The sequence below is a fragment of the Lethenteron reissneri genome, unplaced genomic scaffold, assembly GCF_015708825.2.
Source record: "Lethenteron reissneri isolate LAM-NWPU_2019-01 unplaced genomic scaffold, ASM1570882v1 scaffold_1873, whole genome shotgun sequence".
Lineage (NCBI taxonomy): Eukaryota > Metazoa > Chordata > Hyperoartia > Petromyzontiformes > Petromyzontidae > Lethenteron > Lethenteron reissneri.
Genome location: NW_026891634.1, coordinates 1 through 11273, shown reverse-complemented (window position 1 = coordinate 11273; position 11273 = coordinate 1). Strand labels below are relative to the sequence as shown.

Here is an 11273-nt window from a genome sequence, read left to right as displayed (position 1 = left end):
GGCTCAGAGGCGAGGCTGTGGGACCCGGGGCCTGACGTCCTTGTGAGGGCGAGGCTGTGGGACCCAGTGGTCAGGACCCAGACCCAGCCGGGGTGGGTTCCCTGGAAGCTACGGGGCGGGAGAGCCCGTGTGTGTGTAGCCGGGGGAACCGTGTAGCGTAGGCTACAGTTGGCCACACGTGTTGATGAAATTGGTGTTAATAAAAGTGTGCTACCCGTCAAGTCATTATAATTTGGTTCTTTCGGTTAAGTCACGTCTGAAGATAAAATAATAAATTAAATTAAATAATAGAATATGACCCGTCAAGTCGTCTCCCGCCCAAATTCCTACATTACACAAGCAAGCGAGCTTAATACAAAGGATTTAAAAATAACCAATTACTTCAAGTAAGCGTTCATGTGGGAACAGGCACCACATCATTGATGTACTTCTCGACAGTGAGTTCAACGAAGTTGTGAATAAAAGAGTTGTTTAAAAAAAGAAATGTTTTAAAGAAGTTTATTCAGACATAACCTGGTCATCACAAACTAAAATATATTTAGATTTAAAGCTTTCGAGACTGTAGGGATTCCTATTGTTGGTTCTTTCGGTAAAGTCACGTAGAAGGGAAGCAATAAAATAATTAAAATATAAAACGATAAAATTATCACGACGTTTCGACTGCAACACAAGCAATCATCATCATCATCAGGTGTGAAATCCACAGCAAGAAAATTTGTAAAGTTATTTTTCTTTTGAAAATGTTTCAAATTTTCTTGCTGTAGATTTAACAAAAATTTGAAAACTAATTTTTCTTTTGAAAATGTTTCAAATTTTCTTGCTGTAGATTTCACAAAATTTTGAAAAACATTTTTTATTTTGAAATGTTTCAAATTCTCTTGCTGTAGATTTCACAAAAATTTGAAAAAAAAAATTTCTTTTGAAAATGTTTCAAATTTTCTTGCTATAGATTTCACAAAAATTTGAAAAATTATTTTTCTTTTGAAAATGTTTAAAATTTTCTTGCTGTAGATTTCACACCTGATATATTTGTATGCTGTGTAGCTCTTTTTCACAAGCGAACTGGTCATCACAAACTAAAGTATTCTTTTTATGTGAGCAGATAAGGCCTCACTGAGCGATGTGACTCAGATTTCCCCGATTTCCCTCCACACTTCTACGATTAAGAAAAACATTTCTCAGATTTTCCTAATTTCTTAGATTTTTACGACAAATTTCGCCGATTTTTCCACAGATTTCTTAGATTTTTCCACATATTTCTCTCATTATGGGGAACTCATTTGCCAGTAAAAATATGATAATTGGTTCTTTACCCTTCTATCTGGCAACAAAACTGACACCTTTTTACAAGGAGTCATGTTTGCATAGACCGCAATACCTGCAGTCGTAAATACAAACAAAAGACATAACTCTGATAATGTGCACTGTCCTTGAAGTTGTCTCGGGTGTGGACCAATCAACTTCAAGGACAGTGCACATTATCAGAGTTATGTCTTTTGTTTGTATTTATGACTGCAGGTATTGCGGTCTATGCAAACATGACTCCTTGTAAAAAGGTGTCAGTTTTGTTGCCAGATAGAAGGGTAAAAAAACAATTATCATATTTCTCTCATATTTACAGATGTCGTTGGTTTCCAGACTTCTCAACAAATGTCACAGGTTTCTCAGATTTTCCTCCCGATTTGTCCATAGATCTCCAAAATGTCTCCACATTTTTCGAATATTTCCAGAATTCTCAGATTTTTTTTACAGATTTCTTAAATTTTCATCATTTCAACAGATTTAGCAACCGATTTTGCCCCAGATTTCTCTAATTGTTTTCAGATTTCTCAGATTTTCCTCCAGATTTCTAGGTCTTCTCCACATTTCTCTGATATTTCCAGAGTTTTTCCAATCTTTACTCAGGATTCCTCTCGTATTTACAGATTTTGCTGATCGTTTTGCCACAGATTTATGTTTTGACAACATCGACAACGATTGTCATTTTTTCACAGCCCTACTGAGCCAGCTGCTGGGAAATTCCACATTACTATGGCCAGATCGGGAGGGAGGTTGAGGGAAGTAGTGGACATGTATATTTAGCCCATGGACTTTTTATGGTAAAATCTCTTAACATTGCCCCATAGACTTCCTATGGGAACCGGTTCCCTATCTATTAACATTGCCCCATTGACTTCCTATGGGAACCGGTTCCCTATCTCTTAACATTGCCCCATTGACTTCCTATGGGAACCGGTTCCCTATCTCTTAACATTGCCCCATAGACTTCCTATGGGAACCGGTTCCCTATCTCTTAACATGCCCCATAGACTTTCTATGGGAACCGGTTCCCTATCTCTTAACATTGCCCCATAGACTTCCTATGGGAACCGGTTCCCTATCTCTTAACATTGTCCCATTGACTTTCTATGGGAACCGGTCCCCTATCTCTTAACATGGGCCCATGTTAAGAGATAGGGAACCGGTTCCGTATCTTTTAACATGGGCCCATAGACTTCCTATGGGAACCGGTTCCATATTGCTTAACATGGGCCCATGTTAGTAGATAGGGAACCGGTTCCGTATCTTTTAACATGGCCCCATAGACTTTCTATGGGAACCGGTTCCCTATCTCTTAACATGGGCCCATGTTAGTAGATAGGGAACCGGTTCCGTATCTTTTAACATTGCCCCATAGACTTCTAATGGGAACCGGTTCCCTATCTCCTAACATGGGCCCATGTTAGTAGATAGGGAACCGGTTCCGTATATTTTAACATGGCTCCATAGACTTTCTATGGGAACCGGTTCCCTATCTCCTAACATGGGCCCATGTTAGAAGATAGGGATCCGGTTCCCGCGGGTTGTCAGCTGATTGTTCTAAAAAGATGAAATCGGCGCGGACTTGCTGAGCGCTTCGACGACTTTGGCAACTTTTCTCTCGGCCCCCCCGTCTCTCTCTCTCGAGCTGAACTGAAGGTAAAATAAATAATCGCGATGCACGAGAGTTGCGAAGCTTCAACACACAAATGCGCGCCGGTTAGAGAAAAATAAGAAAAATATTAAAAAATTTCCCGTGAAGGAGCGGGGGGGGGGGGGGGGGGGGTCCGGCCTACAGGCTTCTGCCGGCCGAGGCGCGGCTCGCGTCGGCCGGGGCAACTAGGCAAGGCCGTAGGCTTCGGTGCGGCCCGGTGGAGGTCCTTAAAATTAAGATTATAACCCTTTACACGGCAGAGTTACGGAAATTGTGTTTATCTCGACGCAATACCCGCTGTCGTGCCAAATTCAAGTTGATGTAAGATTTAAAGAAATATTTAAAGAAATATTTAAAAAATTTACCTCAGCGTTTTACTGAGAGAGAGAGATGCACGTAGCCTGGTACGAGAGATCTGTAAGCAGTTGGCATCTAATAGGGGATCCCTGTAGGCTGTGCTGCTGCTGCTACATTGATGGTTCAATGCTAATGTTGTTTTATCTTCGTGTGGTGACCACGATTTGCGAGGAGATGTTAATTTCCTCGCCCGCTGTACAGGAATCGAAATCATAATATTTGTTACTGCAGGCGGAATCCGATGAGCTATGAAGCTCTTCGTTCACCAGGTGTCCAGTAGGGGCACACGGTCAGAACTTGACGACAAACACCGTAAACACACGCACAGATGCATTCACGTATTCATACTCACCCACCAACCCACTCACTCACTCACCAACCCACTCACTCACCCGCCAACCCACTCACTCACCCGCCAACCCACTCACTCACTCACCCACCAACCCACCCACTCACCCACCAACCCACTCACTCACCCACCAACCCACTCACTCACCAACCCACTCACTCACCCACCAACTCACTCACTCACCCACCAACCCACTCACTCACCCACCAACCCACTCACTCACCCACCAACCCACTCACTCACCCACCAACCCACTCACTCACTCACCAACCCACTCACTCACCAACCACTCACTCACTCCACCAACCCACTCACTCACCACCACCTCACTCACCAACCCACTCACTCACCCACCAACCCACTCACTCACCCACCAAACCCACTCACCCACCAACCCACTCACTCACCCACCAACCCACCCACTCACTCACCCACTCACCCACCAACCCACTCACCCACCACCCACTCACTCACTCACCCACCAACCCACCCACTCACCCACCAACCCACTCACTCACCCACCAACCCACTCACTCACTCACCCACTCACTCACCCACAAACCACCCACTCACCCACCAACCCACTCACTCACCCACCAACCCACTCACCCACCAACCCACTCACTCACCCACCAACCCACTCACTCACCCACCCACCCACTCACTCACCCACTCACCCACTCACCCACCCACTCACCCACCAACCCACTCACTCACTCACCCACTAACCCACTCACCCACCCACTCACTCACCCACCAACCCACTCATTCACCCGCTCACTCACCCATCCACTCACTCACCCACCAACCCACTCACCCACCAACCCACTCACTCACTTACTCACCCACCAACCCACTCACCCACCAACTCACTCACTCACCCACCAACTCACTCACCCATTCACTCGCTCACCCGCTCACCTGCTCACCCACTCACCCACCAACCCACTCACTCACTCACCCACTAACCCACTCACCCACCCACTCACTCACCCACCAACCCACTCATTCACCCGCTCACTCACCCATCCACTCACTCACCCACCAACCCACTCACCCGCCAACCCACTCACCCACCAACCCACTCACTCACCCACTCACCCACTCACCCATCCACCCACTCACCCACTCACCCCACTCGCCCACCCACTCCAAACAACCTCAGTGCATGTTTCTAAATGTTCGAGGGAAAACCGGAGGACCTGGGAAAAAATAAATCCATGCAGTGACCACCACGGGGAGAGAGGCACGCAAACTCCAAATATACAACAGCAGCAGGCATCGTCAGGGTCGGGATGGAACCCACGACCTCCTGTGTACCAGGCGAGGTAGTTAGCATCTTGTCACAAGCAAACTCCAAATATACATTTTGCTAGCTAGTTTAGTTTGAGACAGAGGTTGCAACCGGGTACCCGATACCCGTACCCTACCCGATACCCGGCTACCCGTACACGGCCGGGTACGGGTACGGGTAGCCGTTTGCGACCCTGTGCACGGGTACGGGTAGGCCGTGAGTCACTGGTGAGTCACTGTTTGTCACTCATTTCCCAACGTCTTGTCTCTTCTCACAATTCAAGTTCCTAGAATCAACCCACCCGCGCCTGCAACATGGCTTCATCCCAGAGGTCGCAATCGGGTACCCGATACCCGTACCCTACCCATACCCGTACCCTACCCGTACCCGGCCGGGTACGGGTAGGGTACCGGTACGGGTACCCGTTTGCGACCCTGGTGCGGCCGGGTACGGGTACGGGTAAGGAATCAAAACCCGTTTGCGACCTCTGGTTTGAGATGACCAGGTCGCTTGTGACAAAGAGAGATACACTGTAGCGCAGTGGGGCATTAGCTGGTGAAATGAAAAACACAATTTAGTTTGGCCTACGATTGTATTGTTGATTTTTGCTGCCTTTGCCCGAGCATCAAATATCGGACTTGTCTTATCAATTAACGTGTCAATTGGTTCCAGTTAGTGACTTGCTAACACTTTGGCTCTGTCATCATGGAACCTCCTTTGCCAGTACTAAAATATACTGGCAAAGGACGTCCCATGATGTAGCTGCTCACCCCGAGCTCTCATACTCTGATGGTGCGTTGTCTTTGAACTGCGCGCCTTTTGGCGTCATCTGGTCGAACACCAATATGAGACTAGGCTCTAAAGAAAGCTGTCTCTGGTGTGGACCAATCAGCTTCAAGGACAGTGCATAAATTATCAGAGTTTTGTTTTTTGTTTGCATTTGACTGCAAGTATTGTGGTTAATGTAAGCATGATTCCTTGCAAAAGGTGTCAGTTTTGTTGCCAGATAGAAGGGTAAAAAAACAATTATCATATTTTTTACTGGCAAATGAGGTTCCAATGGTGTAAATGCTTCACCCCGAGCTCTCATACTCTGATGGTGCATTGTCTTTGAGTTGTGCGCCTTTTGGCGTCATCTGGTCCAACCCATGTGAGACTAGGCTCTAAGGAAAGCTGTCTCGGGTGTGGACCAATCAACTTCAAGGACAGTGCACATTATCAGAGTTATGTCTTTTGTTTGTATTATGACTGCAGGTATTGTGGTCTATGCAAACATGACTCCTTGTAAAAAGGTGTCAGTTTTGTTGCCAGATAGAAGGGTAAAAAACCAATTATTATATTTTTTACTGGCAAATGAGGTTCCAATGGTGTAAATGCTTCACCCCGAGCTCTCATACTCTGATGGTGCATTGTCTTTGAGTTGTGCGCCTTTTGACATCATCTGGTCCAACCCATGTGAGACTAGGCTCTAAGGAAAGCTGTCTCGGGTGTGGACCAATCAATTTCAAGGACAGTGCATACATTATCAGAGTTGTGTGTTTTTTGTTTGCATTATGACCGCAGGTATTGTGGTCTATGCAAACATGACTCCTTGTAAAAAGGTGTCAGTTTTGTTGCCAGATAGAAGGGTAAAAAAACAATTATCATATCAGAGTTGTGTTTTTTGTTTGCATTTGACTTCAAGTATAGTGGTTAATGTAAACATGATTCCTTGTAAAAAGGTGTCAGTTTTGTTGCCAGAAAAAAAGGGGAAAAACCCCTATTAGTACACTTTGGCTCTGTTTTGCGCTCCCATCGCGTGTTTGTGTCTGCACCGTGCGTTTGTCGTTGCTGGAAACCTTCTCACCCCCCGTGCCCATCGCTGGAGGATCTGCGATAATACGGAGAGCTTCCGTAGCTCACCGGATTCCCTCCCCCTGCGGTCTGAACACAAGATTATGATTCCGTGCTTGTGGTGGTGGTGGGGGGGGGGGGTGCATTTAATACGCGGCGAGGAGATGCACAGTCTCCGAGATACTTAGGGGATGCTGAGATGCGCGTATATACACGGGGAGATACATTAGAGACACAGAGATGCGTGGAGATATGTTGAAGACTGTCCATAATACCGTTGTGTAATTGTTGGCATGTCTGATTTGTTGATTTTGTTGTTGTTTGTGATGTTTTGCCATTATCGTCACCACAATCACACCCATCACCACCTTCATCGCAAACACCGCCTACATTTCCTCTCCAACATCACCATCATCGTCACCACAACCACACCCAACATCACCATCACCACCATTACCACGATCACCACCACTATTATCAACATCATCATAATTCCAACCACTATCATCACAACTCTTACCACTATCACCACCAATATTATCACCATCATAACAACCACCAACACTACCACCACCACTATCATCACTGCCACCACTATCACCGCTACCACCCACCGCCACCACTATCACCACCACCATTCATACCACTACCACCAAAAACATTTATACCACCACAATCTACACCACCACCACCACACCACCCACTCACCTCGCCACTCACCCACCACCCACCCTTCACCCCTCTGCCTACTCCACCCACCCACCCACCCACCCCACCCTACTCACCCACCCACCCACCACCCCACCCACTCGTCCACCCACCACCCCACTCACCCACCCACCACCCCACTCATCCACCCACCACCCCACTCACCCACCCACTTGTCCACCCCACTGACCCACCCACCACCCCACTCACCCACCCACCCACTGCCCACCCCACTCACCCGCCCACCACCCACGTGTGCCCAGCAGGCGCGGGGGCCACCACCCACCACCACCACCAACCCCCCCCACCACCACCAACCCACCACCATGTCAGGAACGTCGGCCATGATGCAGCAGTTCATGCAGGGCCTGCGTAGTCGCAGCGAGGACTCGAGGGCACGGGCAGCCAAGGACCTGCAGCACTACGTGGCTACGGAGCTACGAGAGGTGTCCACCTCCAGCTCCACCACCAGCTCCACCTCCAGCTCCACCACCAGCTCCACCTCCAGCTCCACCACCAGCTCCACCATCACCACCATCACCACCATCACCACCATCATCACCACCACCATCATCACCACCACCAGCTCCACCACCACCATCATCACCACCACCAGCTCCACCACCACCACCATCACCACCACCATCATCACCACCACCACCACCACCATCATCACCACCACCACCATCACCATCATCATCACCACCATCATCACCATCATCACCACCATCACCACCATCATCACCACCACCATCACCACCATCATCACCACCATCACCATCATCACCACCATCATCATCACCACCATCACCACCATCACCACCATCACCACCATCATCACCATCACCATCATCACCATCATCACCATCACCACCATCATCACATCACCACCATCACCACCATCACCACCATCATCACCATCATCACCACCATCACCACCATCATCACCACCACCATCATCACCATCACCACCATCATCACCACCACCATCACCACCATCACCATCATCACCACCATCACCACCATCATCACCACCACCATCATCACCATCACCACCATCATCACCACCACCATCACCACCATCACCATCATCACCACCATCACCATCATCACCACCATCACCACCATCATCACCACCACCATCACCACCATCACCATCATCACCACCATCACCACCATCACCACCATCATCACCATCATCATCACCACCATCACCACCACCACCATCATCATCACCACCATCACCATCACCACCACCATCATCATCACCACCATCACCACCACCATCACCACCACCACCATCATCATCACCACCATCACCATCATCATCACCATCATCACCATCACCACCACCATCATCACCATCACCACCACCACCATCATCATCACCATCATCACCATCACCACCATCACCATCATCATCACCATCATCACCATCACCACCATCACCACCACCATCACCATCACCGACACCAAAGATTGTCCACCACCACACAGATTGTCCACCACCAGATGTGTGAGTGGGTGGGTGGATGAGTGATTGGGTGAGTAGATGAGTGAGTTAGTGGGTGAGTAGATGAGTGAGTGGGTGAGTAGATGAGTGAGTTAGTAGATGAGTGAGTGGTGAGTAGATGAGTGAGTTAGTGGGTGAGTAGATGAGTGAGTTAGTAGATGAGTGAGTTAGTGGGTGAGTAGATGAGTGAGTTAGTGGGTGAGTAGATGAGTGAGTGGGTGAGTAGATGGGTGAGTTAGTAGATGAGTGAGTGGGTGAGTAGATGTGTGAGTGGGTGGGTGAGTAGATGAGTGAGTCGGTGGGTAGATGAGTGAGTGGGTGGGTGGATGAGTGACTGGGTGAATGATTGAGTAGATGAGTGAGTGGGTTGATGAATTAGTGAGTAGATGTGTGAGTGGGTGGGTAGTGATTGAGTAGATGAGTGGGTGAGTGAGTGAGTGGGTGGATACGTGGGTGGGTGAGTGGGTGGATTGGTGTAGAATTGCATTGCAGCTCAGCATGGAGGAGAGTGAGTGGGTGGGTGGGTGGGTAGAGGAGTGGGTAGGTGAGTGAGTGAGTAGATGAGTGAGTAGGTGAGTAGATGAGTGAGTGAGTAGATGAGTGAGTAGGTGAGTGAGTCAGTGGGTAGACTAGTGAGTGGCTGTGGAGGCTACACGGGGGACCTTTGTGCGTTGCAGCTCAGCGTGGAGGAGAGTGAGTGAGTGGGTGAGTGGGTGAGTAGATGAGTGAGTGAATGAGTGAGTAGATGAGTGAGTGAATGAGTGAGTAGATGAGTGAGTGAATGAGTGAGTAGATGAGTGAGTAGATGAGTGAGTGAATGAGTGAGTAGATGAGTGAGTGGTTAGATGAGTGGGTAGATGAATGGGGAGATGAGTGGGTGAGCGAGCGAGTGAGTGGTGAGTAGATGAGTGAGTGGGTGGGTAGATGAGTGAGTGGGTGAGTAGATGCGTGAGTGAGTAGGTGAGTGAGTGAGCGAGCGAGTTGCTGGGTAGATGAGTGAGTGAGTGAATACATGAGTGAGGAGATGAGTGAGTGAGTAGCTGAGTGAGTGAGTGGGTGAGTAGCTGAGTGAGTGAATGGGTAGATGAGTGAGTGGCTGTGGAGGCTACACGGGGGACCTTTGTGTCTGTGTGTGTGTGCGTTGCAGCTTAGCGTGGAGGAGAGTGAGTGGGTTGATGAATTAGTGGGTAGATGAGTGAGTGGGTAAATGAGTGAGTGGGTGGGTAGGTGAGTGAGTGAGTGGGTAGATGAGTGGGAGGGTAGGTGAGTGAGTGGGTGGGTGGGTAGGTAGATGAGTGGGTGGGTAGGTGAGTAGTTGAGTGAGTGAGTGGGTACATGAGCGGGTAGATGAGGGATTGGGTGAGTAGATGAGTGAGTTAGTAGATGAGTGAGTGGTGAGTAGATGAGTGAGTTAGTGGGTGAGTAGATGAGTGAGTTAGTAGATGAGTGAGTTAGTGGGTGAGTAGATGAGTGAGTTAGTGGGTGAGTAGATGAGTGAGTGGGTGAGTAGATGGGTGAGTTAGTAGATGAGTGAGTGGGTGAGTAGATGTGTGAGTGGGTGGGTGAGTAGATGAGTGAGTCGGTGGGTAGATGAGTGAGTGGGTGGGTGGATGAGTGACTGGGTGAATGATTGAGTAGATGAGTGAGTGGGTTGATGAATTAGTGAGTAGATGTGTGAGTGGGTGGGTAGTGATTGAGTAGATGAGTGGGTGAGTGAGTGAGTGGGTGGATAAGTGGGTGGGTGAGTGGGTGGATTGGTGTAGAATTGCATTGCAGCTCAGCATGGAGGAGAGTGAGTGGGTGGGTGGGTGGGTAGAGGAGTGGGTAGGTGAGTGAGTGAGTAGATGAGTGAGTGAGTGAGTAGATGAGTGAGTGAATGAGTGAGTAGATGAGTGAGTGAATGAGTGAGTAGATGAGTGAGTAGAGGTGAGTGAGATATGAGTGAGTAGATGAGTGATAGTGGTTAGATGAGTGGGTAGATGAATGGGGAGATGAGTGGTGTGAGCGAGCGATGTGAGTGGTGAGTAGATGAGTGAGTGGGTGGTAGATGAGTGAGTGGGTGAGTAGATGGCGTGAGTGAGTGAGTAAGTGAGTGAGTGAGCGAGCGAGTTGCTGGTAGATGAGTGAGTTAGTGAATACATGAGTGAGGAGATGAGTGAGTGAGTAGCTGAGTGAGTGAGTGGGTAGATGAGTGAGTGGCTGTGGAGGCTACACGGGGACCTTTGTTGTCTGTTGGTCTGTGCGTTGCAGCTTAGCGTGGAGGAGA

General features: G+C 48.5%; 1 long non-coding RNA gene across 2 annotated transcripts; it reads left to right on the top strand.

The window, feature by feature from the left end:
* Positions 1-2837: 2837 nt before the first annotated feature.
* Positions 2838-9717, top strand: LOC133339538 (uncharacterized). Of its 2 annotated transcripts, none has more exons than XR_009754743.1 (3): positions 2838-2958; positions 7758-7940; positions 9685-9717. It is a non-coding gene; the product is annotated as an uncharacterized LOC133339538 (long non-coding RNA). The 2 variants fall into 2 exon arrangements; XR_009754742.1 differs by having other exon boundaries at positions 2856-2958; positions 7761-7940.
* Positions 9718-11273: the final 1556 nt, after the last annotated feature.